This window comes from Elaeis guineensis, chromosome 9 (genome assembly GCF_000442705.2).
Source record: "Elaeis guineensis isolate ETL-2024a chromosome 9, EG11, whole genome shotgun sequence".
Classification (NCBI taxonomy): domain Eukaryota; kingdom Viridiplantae; phylum Streptophyta; class Magnoliopsida; order Arecales; family Arecaceae; genus Elaeis; species Elaeis guineensis.
Window position 1 is genome coordinate 76,023,313 of NC_026001.2, and position 21,006 is coordinate 76,044,318.

The 21,006-nt window shown below is 34.9% G+C and overlaps 1 pseudogene; it reads right to left on the bottom strand.

The window, feature by feature from the left end:
- Positions 1 to 11,963: 11,963 nt before the first annotated feature.
- On the bottom strand, positions 11,964 to 14,341 carry LOC140851502 (uncharacterized; annotated as a pseudogene).
- Positions 14,342 to 21,006: the final 6,665 nt, after the last annotated feature.

Below are 21,006 nucleotides of genomic sequence, written 5' to 3' on the forward strand. Positions count from 1 at the left end.
ATCCTTTGATCTATGATGGTACGACTACTCATAATGAGACTGCTGAGTTTGACTGCACATAAACATGACCTCATTGATATCTTATAGTTAATCTGGCGATAGTGGTCCACTGTAGGAGTAAGATGCGCATCTAGATGAAATCTATCGACCTTAATAGAAAGGAGTAGTTCTATGAATTTTGAGAGACTAAATCCGAGAGTCTGTGGCCACAGAAGTGTGATTGATGGAAAAGAGTTTTCATGATGATCATAATTAAACTTGAGCTAATCAAATTCATCATATGACTGATGATGAGGTTTGACGATTTATCCATAACCTACCATCTAGTCAGGATTCATGATAGAGAAACTGAATCTCATGTGAACTACACCTTGAGATTCTTTTTCGGTTCTACTGGGTTGCCATTACATACTACTAAGTGTCACTGATAAATTGTGAGAGCTCACTAGGGTTGCTCAGGATCGACAATCTTTGATGAGCTAGAATGGAATCATTTCGATCCATTGAAAAGAGTTTCAATGATACTATGATAAAGATCATGGTATATCTCACTACTAGATAGAATTGAACCTATGGGATCACACAATAAAGAGATTAGACCTGAAATAAGTAATTAGACATATGAAGTCTCAATTAGGTTTAGAAAAATCCAATAGACTTATGAAGTCTCAATTGAATTTAGAGAAACCTCAGATAGAATTGAACTTATGAGTTTCAATGATACTATGATAGAGATCATGGTATATCTCACTACCAAATAGAATTGAACCTATGAAGATCCTGGTATATCTCACTACCAGATAGAATTGAACCTATGGGATCACACAACAAAGGGATTAGATCTGGAATAAGCAATTGGATTTCATCATAATATATCTCACTATCAGATAGAATTGAACCTATGGGATCACACAATAAAAAGATTAAATCTGGAATAAGCAATTGGACTTATGAAGTCTCAATTGGATTTAGAGAAACCTCAGATAGAATTGAACTTATGAGTTTCAATGATACTATGATAGATTATGGTATATCTCACTACTAGATAGAATTGAACTTATGAGATCACACAATAAAGGGATTAGATCTGAAATAAATAATTGAACTTCATCATAGTATATCTCACCACCAGATAAAATTGAATCTATGAGATCATACAACAAAGAGATTAAATCTGAAATAAGCAATTGGACCTATGAAGTCTCAATTGGATTTAGAGAAACTTAATGGACTTATGAAATCTCAATTAGATTTAGAAAAACCAAATGAATTTATGAAGTCTCAATTGAATTATTTATTTGATACGAAATCTCTAAATCCCATTAGGTTCAGAATAACCTTGCTAGCACATGGTTGAATCCAATTCCTCTTTACACTTGAATTACTTATTTGATAAGATTAATTCGAGTTAATTATCTGCTAATAATCTTAATGAATTAAATTCATTAAACTCTAATTATTGTGCCTAGGATTTTGGATCAAATGCATTAAGGGTTCAAATCTTTAATCTATTTTCTTGATTGTTTGCATGAGGTGCCACTTGATTTGATCAAGTTGGGCATGCCCACTTAAAAGAGGGTGTGAAAGACAAGCATGGGGCATCCCCTGAGCCCCATGTGGTATGTGAAAAAGTAGATGAAAAGGCTCCAATAGTTGGCACCTTGTAGATCTCCTAAAGGGGATCAAATATCTAAGGTTACAAGAATTTCTAATGCAAGTAGGACTTATACTAAGAGACTATTTGATTTTGAATAAGATTTAAATATTTTATTTATTTAAAGAGGCCTTCTCTAAGGCTCCTATGATCAGATTTTCAGTAGCTCCCATGCCTCCTAAGATCCCCCCACACCTCCCTCTCTTCTTTCTTTGGTTCCAACATCCAAAATAGCTTTGGCATCCTCCATCACTATGCCCAAAAGGTATTTCGACGTCCCTCCTTGCTAATTTTCAAACCTTGGTTGCTTCATAATCAAGGAAAGGAGAGCAAGAAAAATAAAGAAGAAAAAGATCAAGAAAATGATCAAAGAGTTGATCGCGATCCAGGCTTCGTTCAGATTCGCAGGATGATTGTTCTTAAAAAAGAAAGATTAACACCAAAGAGGACTATTCCAAACTGATCCTGAGTAGATGCCCATAGAGGTCAGGTACTTGCATAGCTAAAGAAGAACCTACTCTTTTTTGAATTCAGATTCGAAGAAAGAAATTATGAAACAGATGTGGTTCGATCATATATTTAATTTTAACATAAAATTCGATATATGTTCAATTTTAGCATATGAAGTAGATCTTTGTATTATATATTTTATGCATGTATGATTTAGATTAAAAAATATTTTAATCTTCTATTCTACTATATTATTTAGAAAAAAAATTTGAAACACATGCATACCCCTACATGAAATTTCAAGTAGCATCAGAGCCACGGATTTTATATACATAAAATTGACATATATGTTTTTCAAAAGAGTTTCAAAATCTAATTTTTCTTGATACATGAGATATATAGATGATTACTTTAAATCTAAAATTTATTTTAGATTTAATTTTTAGTTCATATATTCGATATGTGAAGGCATGCATAGATTTAAAATTTATTTTAGATCGATTTTTAGTTCATATATATGTGATATAGATGCATGCATAAATCTAAAAATTATTTTGACCTAATTTATGATTCATACATAAGATGTATGATTATACATTTAGATTTAAAAATTAGTTTTAATATCATTCATGATTTATATATGAGATATATAACATCATGTTATGATCTAAATTATTGTTTAGATTTGAATTTTACATACATATATGAGATATATGCTTGTACGTTAAATTTGAAAATTAATTTCATAATTTAAAATTTACTTTTTATGCAAAAAATTTAGATCTAAAATTTAATTTTAGAATCTAAAATTTATGTTTGTACATGAAGATTTTGGTCATGGATAAATCAAAAATTAGGTCATGTAATTAAATTGCATCTAGAATTTTTGATTTGAACATAATGAGTCTATTTTAATTAAGTAATTGATCAAACCGAGCCAAATATTACTTAGGGTTAGATCAATTAAGTTTAAGATCATATAATTATTATTGATCAAATCAATTAAATCTCATATACAGAATCGATTAATCTAAGAACCTAATTTGACTTAATGACTTGAGCCTGATTCGCTTAAGCTAACCTATTTGGACTGATTAACCTATTGATATCTAAGGTAAGTAATTGAAAGGTAGTTATTTAATTAATTTTGTCTGCTTATTTGACTAATTTATTGATGTTTAAGAAAAGCAACGAAAGACCTCCACCGATCTCCACTTAACTGGTCAATTTGAAAGATTGAGTCTTGAATAAGATTGCTTGGTAGTTTGGTTTAGTATATGCTAATTAGATCGATTATATGATGACTGATTAGATGAGATCTAAATTAAAATTTCTCCATAAATATTAAGTCCATAGATCTTTTAATGTTTTAGATGTGCGGGCATGGTATTGATGTTGATTGTTTTCGACTGATCACAGTGGTTCAGTTGCATCAAAAATATGCAACCACTCTGTTAGCAAAGAGTTGCTCCAAGATAAGATTGGGGTTGGACCCAATAACTATTAGGTGAGGGATCTAATGACAGCTTTGCATCTGCTTGTGAATGATGAATCGAATTTAACTAAGGAGTGTGGTCAATAACTATTAAATGAGCCCACATAACTTAGAGACCAAGTTACTATAACATGCTTAGAGAAGCATCTGGATAAAGAATTATCCATATATCGGTGTGTATATTATCAATAACTAATAGGTATGATGTATGGCATCGGTGGGATCGCAGCACCCACTAGAAATTCAGTTGTCGCGTTAGGATTTTTGTTTTCCACCCAAAGAGTGAAGGAATCCAAAAAAATAGTGAGAATCTTTATTTTATTTACTTATTAAATCTCTAGTGCAAATATAAATTTAAAGTACAAAAATCTAACTTGAATCTCTACTCTTATAGTTAAATCATGTCAGCTTCAAACTCTCTAACCCGCATCCTTGAGTCCAATCGTTTGACCAGAACCAATTATAAAGATAAATTGAGAAATCTCAAGATTATCCTAAATTCTGAAAAATTAGGTCATATACTCAGTCAGAAACCCCTAGTGTTACCAAACTGTCCTACTATTGAGCAAAAAATACTATATAAAAAATAGACAGATGAAAATAGTCGAATTAAGTGCTATGTGTTGGCTTCCATGTCAAACGAGTTACAAAGCTAATATGAGCATATACCTACTGTCAGGACTATAATCGCTCACCTACAAGAGTTGTATGGTGAGCAGAGCCGTACAGCGTGCTTCGAAGTATCTAAGAAATTTTCAATCTGAAGATGTGTGAGGACAATCAGTCCACGAGCACTATATGACAGTGATCAAGAACATTGAGGAGCTTGGGAAGCTCGGGCTTGATATGCAAAAAGAATTACAGATGGATTTGATCCTTCAATCTTTTATAAGTTTATAGAGTCAATTTATTGTAAATTTTCATATGAATAAACTTGATTGCACAATATCCGAACTGGTCAACATGTTGGTCACTACTGAGGGAACCTTGAAGAGTTCAAGGAGCAATATTCTCACTGTGGAGTGGACTTCTTCATCCAAGAAAAAATCTAATTAGAAGAAGAAGAATAACCCATGAAGAAGCAGAAGAAAGAGAGCAAGCCAAAGAAAAATATTTCGAAGAAGGCTGAAGCAAAGAAAAAGTGTTTCCACTGTGATGCTAAAGGCCACTGGAGGAGGAACTGTCTACTTTGAAGAGCCTGAAAATCAAAAAAGATGACAAACCTTCAGAATGTATGCTCGTAATTGAATCTAAACTTACAGTTTTTTCTACTTCTAATTAGATATTGGACTCTGATTCGAGTGCTCACATATGTATTTTAATGAAGGATCTAATAGAAAGTAGGAGGTTGAAGGAAGGTGACATGATCTTTCAGATCGATAATAGAGCAAAATTGCTACAGAAGCTGTTGACACTTATCCTCTTCAATTACCATCAAAATTTAGATTAGATTTAAAAGACTATTATTTTGTTCCTGTAGCTGATCGAAATTTGATTTCTGTGTCTGTACTAGCATGGGATGGTTTTAATTTTAATTTCAATAATTTTTTTTTTATTTATTTATAAAATAAATTGATTGCACATAGTCTTTTAATTAACAGTCTTTATCACTTACATATTGATGTGAATGTGAATTTAAACAAGCTAGTAGAAAGTGCCATAGGTCAAAAGAGACTCAGAGATGAAATTAACCAAAAGTACTTGTGACATCATAGACTAGGCCATATTGCAGAGCACAAGATAACAAATTGAAAAAGGATGGGATCCTTGACTTTTTTGATTTAAAGTCGTATCCAGCTTGTGAATCTTACCTTCGAAGAAAAATGATCAAGTTACTCTTTGTAGGATATGAGAAAAGAGCCATCGAGTTACTTATCCTAATACACACCGATGTGTGTGGGCCATTTGATATACAAGTTAGAGATGATTATAGCTACTTCATCATCTTTACTGATGATCTGTTACGATACAGATATGTGTATCTGATGAAACACATGTCTGAAATCTTTGAAAAATTCAAAAGTTCAGAAATGAAGTAGAAAAACAAATAAACAAATCCATTAAGATTCTTCGATCTGATCGAAGAGGTGAATATTTTAATCAAAATTTTTAGAATATCTTAAGGACAATGGTATAGTCTCTCAATGAACTTTTTTTGAAATACTTCAGCTTAACAGGATATCCAAAAGGAGGAATAGGATCCTATTAGATATGATCAGATCCATAATGAGCTTCACTGATTTATCCTTATATCTTTAGGGACATGCCTTATTCACTACAATTTACTTATTAAATAGGATTCTATCAAAATCTATTCCTACCACACCATATAAGATATGACACGATAAGAAGTCGAGTCTAGGTTATCTTAAGACTTGAAGATGTCCAGCTTATATCAAGAGATAGATGACTGATAAATTAGAGGATAGATCTATAATAGCTCATTTTATAAGATATCCAAATGAATCAATGAGATGCTACTACTTTTCACAAGATCACAATGTGATTGTGAGTCGGAATGTCATATTTCTAGAAAAATAGTTTATCTAAGATGGTGGCAGTGAGAGGTTAGTTGAGCTTGAAGAGAAGGTCTTTGAAGAGCAAAAAGCTATAGATCCTCAGTAACTCATTATTCATGAGCCACTAGTTGATATTTTTTCACCAACTCATAGATCTAGTAGGATCTTCCGACCTCCTGAAAGATATATGGGTATGCTTACGGAGGAAGTAAAGGAAATGTTCCTTATAAGAGATAAAGATCATGGTGATGATCCTAGTACCTTTGATGAGATGATGTTTTATATCGATTCTGAGAAATGATTAAATGCAATGAAGTCAGAGATTGACTCGATGCACTCGAACCAAGTATAGATCTTAGTGGATCCACTTGAGGGTATAGTATCCATTGAGTGTAAATGAATCTACAAAAGAAAAATAGATACCGATGGTAAGGTAGAGATCTATAAAGCTAGGCTCGTGGCAAAAAGTTATAGTCAGCACAAAGCCATTGACTATCAGAAAATTTTCTCATCCTAGCTATGCTGAAATTCATCTGCACTCTGCTTGCTGTTGCAGCTTATTATGATTATAAAATTTGACAGATGGATATGAAAACTGTCTTCCTAAATAGATATCTTGAGAAAAATATCTATATAGAGCAGCCTTTGGATTTCACATCTGGTGATGATGATCACTGAGTCTGCAAGCTGCAAAGATTCATATACAGATTAAAGCTTCTCAGAGTTAGAATCTTCATTTTAATGATGCGATCAAATCATTTGATTTCATCAAGAATGAAGAGAAACTTTGTATATACAAAAGGATCAGTGAAAGTGCAATTACATTTCTCGTATTGTATGTGGATGATATTTTCTTCATTGAAAATGATATTCTCATACTAACCTCAGTCAAAAGATGGTTGTCCAAGAATTTATCATGAAAGACCTAAAGAAAGCATCCTATATTCTTGGAATAAAGGTCTACAGGGATAGATCTAAAAAGATGTTAGGCCTGTCACAGAAGCTGTACATAGAGAAAGTACTGAAGAGATTTAACATGAAAAACTCTAAAAGAGGACTTTTATCTCTTAGGCATGGTATTCGTCTTTTCAAGACAATGTATCCGACCACATCTGAAGAAGTTCAATGCATGAGTAGGATTTCTTATGCTTCGATCATAGGGAGCCTTATGTATGCCATACTATATACACGATCTGATATTGTCCTTGCTATGAGTGTCACGAACAGGTATTAGTTGAATCCAGATGAGGAGCACTGAATAGCGGTGACAAATATTCTTAAGTACTTAAGAAGAACTAAGAATTTGTTCTTGATCTTTGGAGGTGATTCTGAGTTGCGAGTTGAATGATATACTGATTCAAACTTTATGTCTGATCCTTATGATAGAAAGTCTATGTCAGGATATGTGTTCACATATAATGATGGTGCAGTCAGCTGGAAGAGTTCCAAGCAACCCATCATAGCAGATACAATCATAGAAGCTGAATATATCACTGCTTTAGATGCTGTAAAGGAAGACTTCTAGTTCAAGAAGTTCATCGTGGAACTTGAGGTTATGATATCGGATGCTATACTACTCTATGGTGACAACAATAGAGCCATAGTACTTGCTAAGGAGTCGAGATCTCATAAAAAATCAAAGCACATCAAGCAGCAATTCTATATCATACACGACTACTTGAAAAAAATATATTGAGGTGCGAAGAGTAGACTCCATGGATAGTGTGGCAGACCCACTGACAAAGCAATTGAGCCAGTCAAAGATGAAAGTCCATCTTAAAAAGATGGGACTTAGATTAGTGACCAATTGGCTTTAATCCAAATGAAAGATTGTTAGATGTATGTCCCAGAAGCCAATACGACTGACACATTATAATAAATCTACGGTATAATTTTATACATGAATATATTGATTTGATCAATAAAAGGATAAGTTTAATTTTCATTCAAGAGTAATGTGTCTTTAAATCGTTCATGAAATTAATACTTCGATACATATTCTCAAGGTATTAAGAATTAGAGGCATGTATAATTAATTTTTAAATACTTTCGATCATAGTATCATCATAAGGATGGTGATCGATCCGGATAGATCGATGCACAGATCACTTCCTTCGAAATAGATGAGTTTCTGATCTACAGTGTAGAGACACTTGAGCGACGAGTGCAGATAGTTGTTTAAAAATAACTAGTACTGAACATGACCATATGAGAGATCACTTGAATTTCTACTCAATCGTCAGTGATCATCTCGATGCTGTAGTTGTGTGAATAATCTTTTGATCTATGATGGTACGATTGCTCATAATGAGACTGTTGGAGTTTGACTGATACATAAACATGATCTCACTGAGATCTTGTAGTAGATGTTGGCGACAGTTGATCCATTGCAAGAGTAGGATGTGTATCTAGATAGAATCTATCGATCTTGATAGAGAGTATTCCTATGGATTTTAAGAGGCTAAGTCCGAAAGCCTGTGACCACAGTAATATGAATGATAGAAAAGAGTTTTCATAATGATCATAATTGGACTTGAGCTAATCAAATCCATCATATGATTGATGATGAGATTTGATAATTTATCCATGACCTACCATCTAGTCGGGACTCACGATAGAGGGATTGAATCACATGTGAACTACACCTTTAGGTTCTTTTGCGATTCTACAATCTTTGATGAGTTAGAGTGGAATCATTCCGACCCATTGAAAATAGTTTCAATAATACTATGATAAAGATCATGGTATATCTCACTACCAGATAGAATTGAACCTATAGGATTATACAACAAAGGGATTAAATCTGAAATAAGTAATTGGACTTATGAAGTCTCAATTCAATTTAGAAAAATTCTATTGAGTTCAGGATAACCTTACTAATACATGGTTAAACTCAATTTCTTCTTTGCACTTGAATTACTTATTTGATAAGATAGAGATCATGGTATATCCCACTATCAGATAGAATTGAATCTATGGGATCACACAACAAAAGAATTAGACCTTATTCATCATGATATATCTCACTACCAAATAGAATTGAACTTATGGAGTCACACAATAAAGGGATTAGATCTGAAATAAGCAATTGGACTTATGAAGTCTCAATTAGATTTAAAGAAATTCCATTGGGTTCACGATAATCTTGCTAGCACATGATTGAACCCAATCTTTTTTTACACTTAAATTACTTATTTGATAAAATAGAGATCATGGTATATCTCACTACCAGATAGAATTGAATCTATGGAGTCACACAATAAAAGAATTAACTTGGAATAAGCAATTGGATTTATGAAATCTGAATTGAATTTAGAGAAACCCTATTGGGTTCAGAAAAATCTTGCTAGCATATAGTTGAACCTAATTTCGATCATGGTATATCTCACTACCAGATAGAATTAAACTTATGGGATCACACAACAAAGAAATTAGATCTAGAATAAATAATTGGGCTTATAAAATTTCAATTGGATTTAGAAAAATTCCAATGGGTTCAGAATAATCTTGCTAGCACATAGTTGAACCCAATTTTTTTTTAATATTTGAATTACTTATTTGATAAGATTAATTTAAGTTAATTATCTGCTAATAATTTTAATAAATTATATTCATTGGGCTCCAATTGTTAAGTGCCTAGAGTTTTGAATCAAATGCACTAAGGGTTAAAACCCTTAATCTATTTCTTTGATTGTTTGCATGGGGTGCCACTTGATTTGATCAAGTTGGATGTGCCCACTTAAAAGAGGGTGTGAAGGACTAGCATGGAGCATCTCCTAAGCCCCATATGGCATGTGAAAAAATGGATGAAAAGACTCCAATAGTGGTGCCTTATAGATCTCCTAAAGGAGGTCAAATATCCGCTATAAGGATTTCTAATGCAAGTAGGACTTGTATTAAGAGGCTATTTGATTTCAAATAAGATTTAAACCTTTTATCTATTTAAAGAGATCTTCTATAAGGCTCTTACGATTAGATTTCCAGCAACTCCCATGCCTCCTAAGATCCCCTCATACCTCCCTCTTTTCTCCCTTTGGTTCCAATGCTCAAAGGAGCTTGGGCGTCCTCCATCTCCATGCCCAAAAAGTGTTTAGACGTCCCTCTTTACTTGCTGATTTTCAGATCTTGATTGCTTCATAATTAAAGAAAGAAGAACAAGAAAAGATAAGAAAAAAAAGATCAAGAAAAGAATCGAAGAGTTGATCGCGATCCAGACTTCATTCAGATTCGTAGGATGATTGTTCTTAGAGAAAAAAGATCAACACCAAAAAGGGCTGTTCCATACTGATCCTAAGTGGATATCTGTATAGACCGAACACTTACACGGCTAAAGGAGAACCTACTCTCTTTCAAATCTAAATTCGAAAAAAAAAATATGAAACAGATATGTGATTCGATCACATATTTAATTTCAGTATAAAATTCAATATGTGTTCAATTTCAGCATATGAATAGATCCTTGTGTTTTATATTTTATGCATGCATGATTTAGATTAAAAAATATTTTAATCTTCTATTTTACTATATTATTTAAAAAAAAATTTTGAAACACACATGCATGCCCCAACACGAAATTCCAACATATATATATATATATACACACAGACACACATATATATATGCACGATTTTGAATGAAAGAAAGAAGTGAGGAATCCTCTTTTGGACTTTGACTCTCCTACTTTAGTCGTTTCTTTTCTTTTTGTTATTTCGAAAGTAGCTGTTTCAGCTATGATCATCTTAGGATGATTCTTTTATCAACAGATGCTCCTATCATAATTGTAGTCTCTGACAGATAAGAACCAACTATGTAGCATCTACATCAATAATTCAAGCATTATATACGTCATTAGTTCGATCCTTTGTAGGAACTATTTGTAATAACGAACTTACAATCAGATTTGAACCAATGACTTATGCCTTATCATGGCATTACTTTATCACTGAGTTAAAAGGGCCCGTTTTATTCAATTCTTGAATTGATATTTTTAATAATTTAAATTTATTCTAATCAAATTTTATTAGAATTAATATATTTTTATTAAAATTAATATATTATTATTAATTATTTTATTTAAAAAAATTAAAATGAAAGAATTATAAGACTTTTTGTCTTATTAATGAAACACTATAAAAATAATTAGATAGGATAGCTTGTACCCTGTCAACTGATAATGAGAGAATGAAATCAGGATAAATACCAATCTAATTTATATTGAATAATTCAGCATATTCCACGTATATTTATATTCTACAATAATAACAAATAGGAATATATATACATAGATATATATACATACATACATATATAATATATGTATGTATGTGTGTGTGTGTGTGTATATATATATATATATATATATATATATATATATATATATATATATATGTTATATTTTGTGATTTTATCACCTTTTTCTGGCTTGTTTGTGATAATAATAGGGTTCTTAACACATTTCTGCTTAAAAGTAATGTTCAAGAACCAACAAAACAGATTTTAGACTTAAATTTTGCACCTAATCTTGGATGCACTGATTCACTAGCAGGAAAAGAATCAAGAATGACAGAGTTCTGATAATGGCGCAAACATGGCTATTCCCTAAATAATATATTAACATTTCTAGGTGTTAAATGCACAAAGCTTGTTTTTCTTATACACATCCACAGAAAAAAATAAATATGCCGATCATATACTGAATAAATAAATTGATGGTGATAAAAAATGTTAAGACAAACAAAAAAGGATAATGTTTACTTACTGAAGAATAATTTCTACTATATAAAAGACGTGTGAATTTAAAACATGATTATGGGCTTCTCAAGAACATGCTTATATATCATTATTTCTATACAAACCATTGAAGACCATAAGTGGGAGGGACATCACCTGATATAAAATCATCTATGTACGTGCTATTAATTTTCCCATGAGCCATTGCACCGACCTGATTACATATTTCTAACTATCAGGAGTATTCAGAAAATCAAATATACCCATACAATAGCAAGTAATCTATATCAAAGCTTAGATGGGAAATTCAGAATTCCAAAATCTTAAATAAAGCATACCACAAAAACAAGGTTAACATCATTGTTGATTGTAGCAACATAATCCTCTAACTCAACCAACTTTTGTGACCTAAGGAGAGGCCTGTAAGAACACAAATGTTCAGTCATACAAAATTCTATAGAACTTGTAAGTTGTAATGCTTGCTTATAAATAAGGGCTCACCTATTTTGTAAGAGTTGAAGGGTAAGTACTGAGTTACAGGGTTCTTAATTACACTCAAACAGCTTTTCACACTTTCCCCTATCTCTAACACTGAACTTCTGTAATAGCTCTGCTGCAGTTACCACAAAATATAAAGAAGAAAAAGCAACTGACAAGAACCAAGAACAATATAAAATAATAATGTGCTTCAGGCCTCCAGTTAAAGAAGAAACTCCCACATCATAGCACAAAATTTTCCAAAATTCTTTGGTATGTGAGTATGAGGTTCAATTTTTATAAGAATCCCTTGATCAGTTTTCACATACACGGCTTGTACCTTACCAGCCCTACAAAGCCTGCTATTCATAATTTGATCGAGAGCCTGAACATATGAAATTTGCAAAAAGTTGTTAGGACAAAACAACTTAAAAATTTGACAGAATACAAACACCAAACCATAATCAAAAGTAAGTGATTACATTTTAAGGAACTGTTTCTAAAAAGTGCATATATTTCAGTCCAGAACATTTTTTTATTGAAAATCCAGAATGTTTAGAATGACAACTAATCTATCAATTTGACACTCTTTTCAAAGTATGAAGCTTGACCAATGGACTTCTATTAGACTGTCTCCTTCTTCCTTCTGTGCAACAAGAAGGCATGTCCTTAACAATCAAATGGATCAGATTGTCATAGTTCCAGCAAAAAGATCCCAAAAACAGAAATCAGCTGATCAGCTATCAGATCCACCAAGCTTTTTATTTCCTATTTCAACCATCAAAGGAAGCAAGAGTGGTAGTCATGGAGTTGGAGAAGGGTAATCTAGCTGAATACAAAAATGGAAAAATCAGAATGTTCCTATAAAAAGCCTAATCTGGATGTGCTTTGAGTAATTTACACAGGGAACATTACTGTTTGGAAATTTGAGTTGATCAAGTGCTCCTTGAGCTTGAAAACCGTATACAACAGCAAAGACTTATTGTCTAAGCTAACAAGTGCCCATTCATAATTAGATTGTTCACCATTTCTTTGGCAGGATAGCACCAAGACTACTACATGTTGAAAGGTTTTCTGACATATTAAAACATCTTATTTGAGAGTCATAATTTCCTTAAATTAAAAAAAGGCTTCCTTTACAGGACACTATCCATAAATTTCTGGCCAACAGTATAGCTGCTCACATCATGAACAATGTCAGGTCTGTATTTATAAGGATCCATTTTCTTTTTCCTCAGAAAATCAGCGTGCTCATCTGCATTCAAAATCTGGTACTTCGGAAACATCATAAAGTATTCTTAGTAAAAAAAAATAATGAGCAGGACCACCAAAAAAGCATGAGTGCTCTAAATCCATGAATAATTTAAGATACAGAAAAATGGTTCTGGTAGAGTTGAATTAATTTTACCCTTCCAACAAAAGCAGACACCAAGGAAGCCTCCTCAAGAACGAAGATAACCCCAGTTTTTTCCGTTTTCTGCACAGAAGGCACTATAGGAATCCCAGGGAGTTGGCATATATCATCTTCTCCTTTTACTTCATCCTTTGTAGGTTCTAACGTCTCACCTTCCCCATCAGCTTGTTCTCTAATGCCTTTAAATTTTGTCTTCCATTTGAGCCTTTTGCTGGAGCAGGGAAGTGAGATCACTCTCTTTAGTTTTCTCCTTTTAACCCTCGTAGAGAAGATGCCATAGTAATTTATCTATGCCATGTAAGAGAAAAACTAGGCTAATATCAAAAGTGTTGGTAAACAAGACAGCGATAAGAGCAAATAGACAGTCTGCTCCCATATCATATTGGCCTGATCCAAACAGGTAATGGTAATTTCATATTACAAGTCCCTTACTCTTTAATTTTCCACCAGCACCTATTACATCATGGATGAGGACATAGTTGCATATTTAGTTCGGTTTTCTTTGAACCTTTATTTTTTACTTCCATTTTACCCTCTTCAATATAGACATGCCAATGGATTGTAAATTCTGACTGATCTGCAATTGTTTGATTTGGATTCATCCACTTAGGAATCTAAGCAAACAGATCAGCTATCACCATCATATTTTCCCAGATAATTCGACAAAGGGAAAAATTGTCATTCAACAAATGGGACAACTAGGAAAGGTTTAACCTGCTAAAGGTCTTGCCTGGCTGTGGAAGACATTTGGATGAAATAAATGGGTTATATTTGGCATACATTAGGAAAGAAAGTAGAGAAGTATGTAAAAAACATCCGAAATTGGCTCACTTAAATCCATAACTGGTTCACTTATAAATCTACTCTCTTCTTTTTTTAATATAACTAGACCAATTTTAGTAGCTCTTAAATCAACACAACTGGACTCATATTGAATAGCACGAGGAAATCTAGGATTATAATCAAGATAATTACTGTTGTTCCAATAATTGATTTTGATGATCACAAATTATTTGAGGGGACTACTAATATGTTTCTTATCTTTGGAGATTTTTTTTTGTGATGTTTCAGATAGTCCAAGAGATTGGGTTTGAAAAGCCTCATCAAACGTGCCAAAATTGAAGTTTCTACAAATTGGAGATATTTTCGAAGACTTTTGAAAGTGCCCAATTGATTTGAAGTCATTTGAGAGCATTTGGAAGTATTCTGGTAAGTTTCAGACCTTAAATGCATGAAAAATTGGATTGGCACAAAATGGGGCAACCCATCTGGGTCATCCCCTTTCATTGGGTGACCGACACGCTTCATTTTGGCTCATGGCACGCAGTGGGATGACCCACTTTGGATGACCCATGCAGTGGGATGATCCATCTGGAATGACCCTTGAGACCCTGAGATCAAAACAGAAAGTTAAACTTTCTGTCTGACCAAATGAGGCATCCCATGGGACTTCCCAGTCATAGTGGGACGACTCATATGGGATGACCCATTTTGGATGAGTTCGTAACGGCTAGTTTTTAGTCCATTTTTGATGCATTTAATGCGCATTAAACACTCTCCAACGGCTCTAAACCAACTCTAAGACATTCTCAAGGATAAATGATGACTATAAATGCTCTCTTGAAGTGAAAAATCATTAAGTTTTGCAAGCACTCAAATTCAAATCCGAGAAAAGCTCAATCAGCCCTAAAGAGAGAAATAGAAGCATTTAAATACTTTACCAACCACTCTCCTGTAGCAATCAAGTATGCAATTCATTGAGGTTGTTTAGCAAAAGCTTCTTCCCCTTAAGTATTGTATTTATATTACATTTATTATGTTTATTTAAGGGGATATTGTGCTGAATTTTTGTACCCTATTTTTCTCATATTACTTTTGGGTTTTTGAGTTTTGAAAAATTCCAAAACTCAGTTGGGTTGATTTGAATCCTGAATCAGATTGTTGAGGGTTGTCTTGTATCCGAGAAATAAGTGTTCTTGCTTGGATAGCAAGGGTCGGAGTTGTCCAACGTATTGTAACTTTAAAATCCATTTAGTGAATTGAATTCTCAAGTAGAGACTTGGAGAGTGGATGTAGGTGCAATATTAGCATCGAACCACTATAAATTCTTTGTGTTTGCTGTGCTTGCTTCTCTTTACTTGTTCTTTGTTCTTTATACTTGCATTTCTATCTTTTGTATTTAAATTTATTTTTATTAAAAATCAACCCACTATTACATGTGTGCCCTAGATGCCAGATTGGCTGACACATTCCTGTACAAATGTAAGGACAAATTTATAATTTTGACTATAAATGAATAAAAAGATTATTCTACTATCACATTGTGTACATTATGTCTGTGATACATCCTTTGAGTTAGTAAGAATGTTAATTCATATTTTGAAGAGTTGAAAATTTAAGGCATGAATTTACATAACTAACTCATAAACAGCTCCTGACCATAGGATCATCACGAGGATGGTGATCGATCCAGAAGGTTGGTGTACAATCGCTTCCTTAGGGTAGCTGTGTCTTAAGTCTACTGTGTGGAAACACCGGAGTGAGAGTACAGGTATTCATTGAGAACGAGAGTACTGAGCGTGACCACCTCGAGCAGTCATAAGGAAGTCTACCTTCTCGTCGATGACTAGCTCGATGTTGCAGCTGTGTGTCTAGTTCTTTGATCTGAGGTACATCGACAGTTCACCTTGAGTGTGTTATAGTTTGACTACACCATAACTCGATCTCCTAGCCATTCAAAATTCTGAGGTGTATGTTGGCTGTAGCATATTCATTGTAGGAACCAGATTGTACCAAGATGGGATCTATCAACCTCGGTAGATAAGAGTAGTCCTATGATGATCGAAAGATTGAGTCCTTAAGCCCATGGCCATGGTAGAGTGAAATAATGGAAAAGAGTTTTTCATTAAGGTTACACATCGGACTTGGATCGATCGATTGATTCATATGACTGATATTGGGTTGGATGAGTTCACCTTAACCCTAATTTAGTTGGAACTCATGATAGAAGAACTCAATCACATAGGTAGTTGCACCGAGAGGTTCGTCTTCATTTTTGATGGGTTGCCACCATATACTGTTGGGTGTCACTGGTGGATTTTGGGAGCAATTAGAATGATCTTGATGATCGATCATTTTGATTGTCTGAATCAAAAGAGTTCTGATCCATCGAAAGGAGTTTCGATGATGTCGATGATGAGATCACGACATATCTCATTACCATACGGAAATGAACCTAACTGGGTCACACAAACAAGAGTTAGGGTCTAGATGTCATCAATTGAGCTAGCCCAGTTTGATTGATTTGGATTAAATCCAATTAGGTTCAAGAAAATCATGCTAGCACACGATTGAGCCTAACTTTCTCCTCGTGTAATCTTTTCTATCTCGACTGAGCCAAATGTAATTTGACTCACCCAGAGAACATTGAGAAGATTTCTCTCAGTCTGACTGGAGCCAGTCCAACTCAAAAAGGACTTGTCTTAATTCACGAGATGAATTTAAGATAACACTTGCTAATTCCTGTCACCTGCCATTTTCATTTTAGGACGTTGATCAAACGTTGACCCATGGACCTTGGACTGAAGGCCACTTAGCAAGAGGTCATTGGAGAGTTTTAGTGGAGTATCCACCTACTAAATTATCCCTTAATGTGGGTGCTATAATCAGATTGGGCGTGCACCCCAAGTGGATAAGTATAGAGTCCCATGAGATGAGGACTCTGATTCCTTGATCAACTTGGACTGTGGGGCGCCAATCTCACTGTGCTTATCCAGTGTTGGTGCCAACAGTAGGAGGGATTGTGGAGATTCTTATCTGATATGATTAGATAACATCACTCCATCAATCAAAATTTTTTTAGAATTAATTGAAATTTTTTGATTGGTCGAATGATGTGGCACTACATGGCGCAGCAGGGTCTATTTAAACCCTGTCTACGCCTAAGATTAGTGACTCTGCTCAATACCCAGTAAAAGCCTAAAATGAAGTGAAAATTTAGTGCAGGGGCAAAATGGTAATTTTAAAACTTTTTCAAAATTACTATTTTACAGCAGAATTATTAATTAATCTCATTAATTAATACTAATTAACCCTACACTAGGATCTAAATATGATACAACAGCATGCATTTAAATTTAAAATTCAAATTTGAATCAATAAACGTTTTACAGTACTGTGTTCAGAACACATCACCTTTTGCGGGTAGTTGATCACCATAATCTGATCACCGTCGGGGGGCTCTAATCATCATGTCGCAGCCACACAAATGTCTGGCCTCTGCGGATCATCCACACGAAGCTCCCGTCTGATCAGCTCCTCACGAATGCTAGTTCGTGATTTCACCCTTTTGATGGCAGATATTGATCGAACTCCTTCGATCGATGTGTGCCGACTTCTCAGACACTCTGGATCATCTGCACAGTTGCTTGAGAGGCTGATGGATCTCTCCCTAAAATTTGGTGGACTCACGACACTCGTGGCACACCAATCTCACTTCCCGAACCCTAGGTAGAAATCCTAGGGTACACACCAAAAACCCTGCACCCAATTTTCTCTCTTTTCTTTCTTTTTCTCTCGAAAGGTTTTAGACCTTCACCTTGTGCAGAAGCCTTCCTCACGCCCCAAAGTTTCTCTCCTAAAATTTCTTTTCGCACGTCCCACCTTTCTCCTATTTTTAAAACAACGTCGAACGTGTCTTATCCGCGTGAGAGGATAAAGACAAGAGGTTACACATTTGAATTCAAATCAAATTTGAATTTTTAAACCTTTTCTCATGTAAGTAATATGGCGCACAAAATGGATAAGGATGAAAGGGCAAGTGATAAGTTATACATTCAAATTCAAACATGCTTTGAATTTGAATGGCTAACTAATTATTTTATCCATCCATATGGCGCACAAATGAGGGCGTGGGGAAGGGTTTTGCGTGAGAAAAATTTCATGAGAAGTTTCTTCTCGTGAATTCAAATGGGTGCAAGGAAGTTGGGTGTCGCAGGAATTTAAAACAAGGTGGTTTGATTCAAATTGAGCCAACCTAGTTTAAAATAGGTTAAGCACAATTAGACCAGATTAAACCCAATATAATTAAGCTTAACTAGGCTCAATAAAATCCTAATCAAATCAGGAATTAACTAAACCTAACCCCTGATCAAATCAGGGACTAAACCACCTTAGCGATTAGGTCAACATTTAACCTAATCGGGTCAATCCAAACTGAATCCAATTCAATTTGGACTTGATCCAAAATAATTACTCAATCAAATTGAGTTAATTAGTGATTAAATCACTAATTAAACCTCTCATAAATATTGAGTCCAAATCCGATGGGCAATCAGGCATCAGAGACCATCGATATGAAACCCTGATCAAAGAGTTCAAATTTCAAATTCAAAATTTGAAATTCAAAATTTTGACCCCGGTACCCAAAATGTGTGGAACTCATGATTAGAGAATCTTAATTCTCAATCATAGAGTCCCAGATAGATAAGACTCATAATCAACCATCAGATCAGAAAGGAACCTCTAATGTGTGTGACCCCGCAGGTTCGAACCTAAACCGGTAGCACAGAAACCAATTCCTGTACTAATCGAAGTGACCATCTAGCAATGGTACCCGATGATTGGATAGGTCGAATAATTACAAATGCAACATTCAGAACCTACGTGAATATGGTTACCGTATAATTCATCCCTTTTGACCCCTGTGTTTAGGACGACTCAGGGTTAAACTGTCAACCCTGATGATATCATCCGAATCGTGCTCAACTCAATTAGTCCTGTGACTCCTCACTAGGACTACCCTGGCCAAGGTTTTGCTAAATTGAAACACGACTGTACACAGCTCCTAAACTGGAGTGGTCAATCCCATCTTGACACATGCACCGACAAGTCAAGTACTTGACTACACCCAGCAACCTTCCGTCACTGAATTAGAAATTCAGGTAGTCCAGTGCCTAAGTGCAGTGAGTTGCTTGCAAGTGACCGTGGCGGTCTCAGGTCGGAGGGACATTTATACCCATATCCCATCGGAGCAAATCTTGACAGCAGAAATAGCTCTGGAGTTGGTCACGTTCAGTGCAGATGTACCATTACATCTCACCTATATGCCATACCAGTGTCTCCACACTCTTTGGTTATGAGGACAACCAACCCATATGGTACACAACGACCTATGCTCGATAAACGTTATCGTCCTTGGTAACAACGTATCATTTGATCGCGAACATATTTAAGGACTAAGCGACAAATCTTCCTTTGTCGAGTCTAAATAGTCCTAAGGACTTCACCACAACACAGGAGTTCATTAGAAAATGAAACATTTGTGATGAAAAAATACCAAAATAACTTTTATTTATTTATAATTCATGTACTAATACAAAAAGGAGCACAACCGTCAACAGGCTGACGATTGGCTTTGGGACACTATTCCCAACAATCTCCCACTTGGCCTAAAGCCTATCGGTGCAGTATCTAATACCTATCTTCGACTTGTAGTCGTTGAACTCCTTCACCGCAATAGCTTTACTGAATGGGTCGGCCAGGTTCTCCTTCCCGTCGATCTTCTGAAGGTCGACGTCACCTCGATCCACGATCTCCCGGATGAGATGGTAGCGGTGCAGAATATGCTTCGTCCACTGGTGTGCCTTTGGTTCCTTCGCCTGAGCAATGGCTCTAGAGCTGTCACAGTAGAGCAGAACTGGACCAACAAGGGAGGGTGCTACTCCGAGCTCGATGATGAATTTCTTCAGCCACACCGCTTCTTTGGCAGCATCTAATGCAGCAATATACTCCGCCTCGCATACTGAATCAGCCACAGTGTACTGCTTGGAACTCTTCCAGCAGACAGCCCCACCATTAAGGGTAAAAATAAATCTGACACACTCTTGCTATCATCGTGATCAGACTGGAAACTAGAGTCTGTAAACCTATAAGTCTCAAGTCAATTCACCATATATAAGCCACTGGTCCTTAGTATTTCTTAAATACTTCAGGATGGTTTTAACAACCTTTCAGTGATTCTCTCCTGGATCAGATTGGTATCTACTCACTACCCCTAGTGAGTATCCACATCTGGTCGTGTACATGTCATGGCGTACATGAAGATCCCACTGTCGAAGCATATGGAATCCTACCCATATGCTCTCTCTCTTGAGGTGTTGTCGGACAATCCCTCTTCGAGAGAGAAATTCCATGGCCTATCGGTAGATAGCCTTTCTTGGAATTTTCCATGCTGAACCTTTTCAGCATAGTATCAATGTACGTGGAC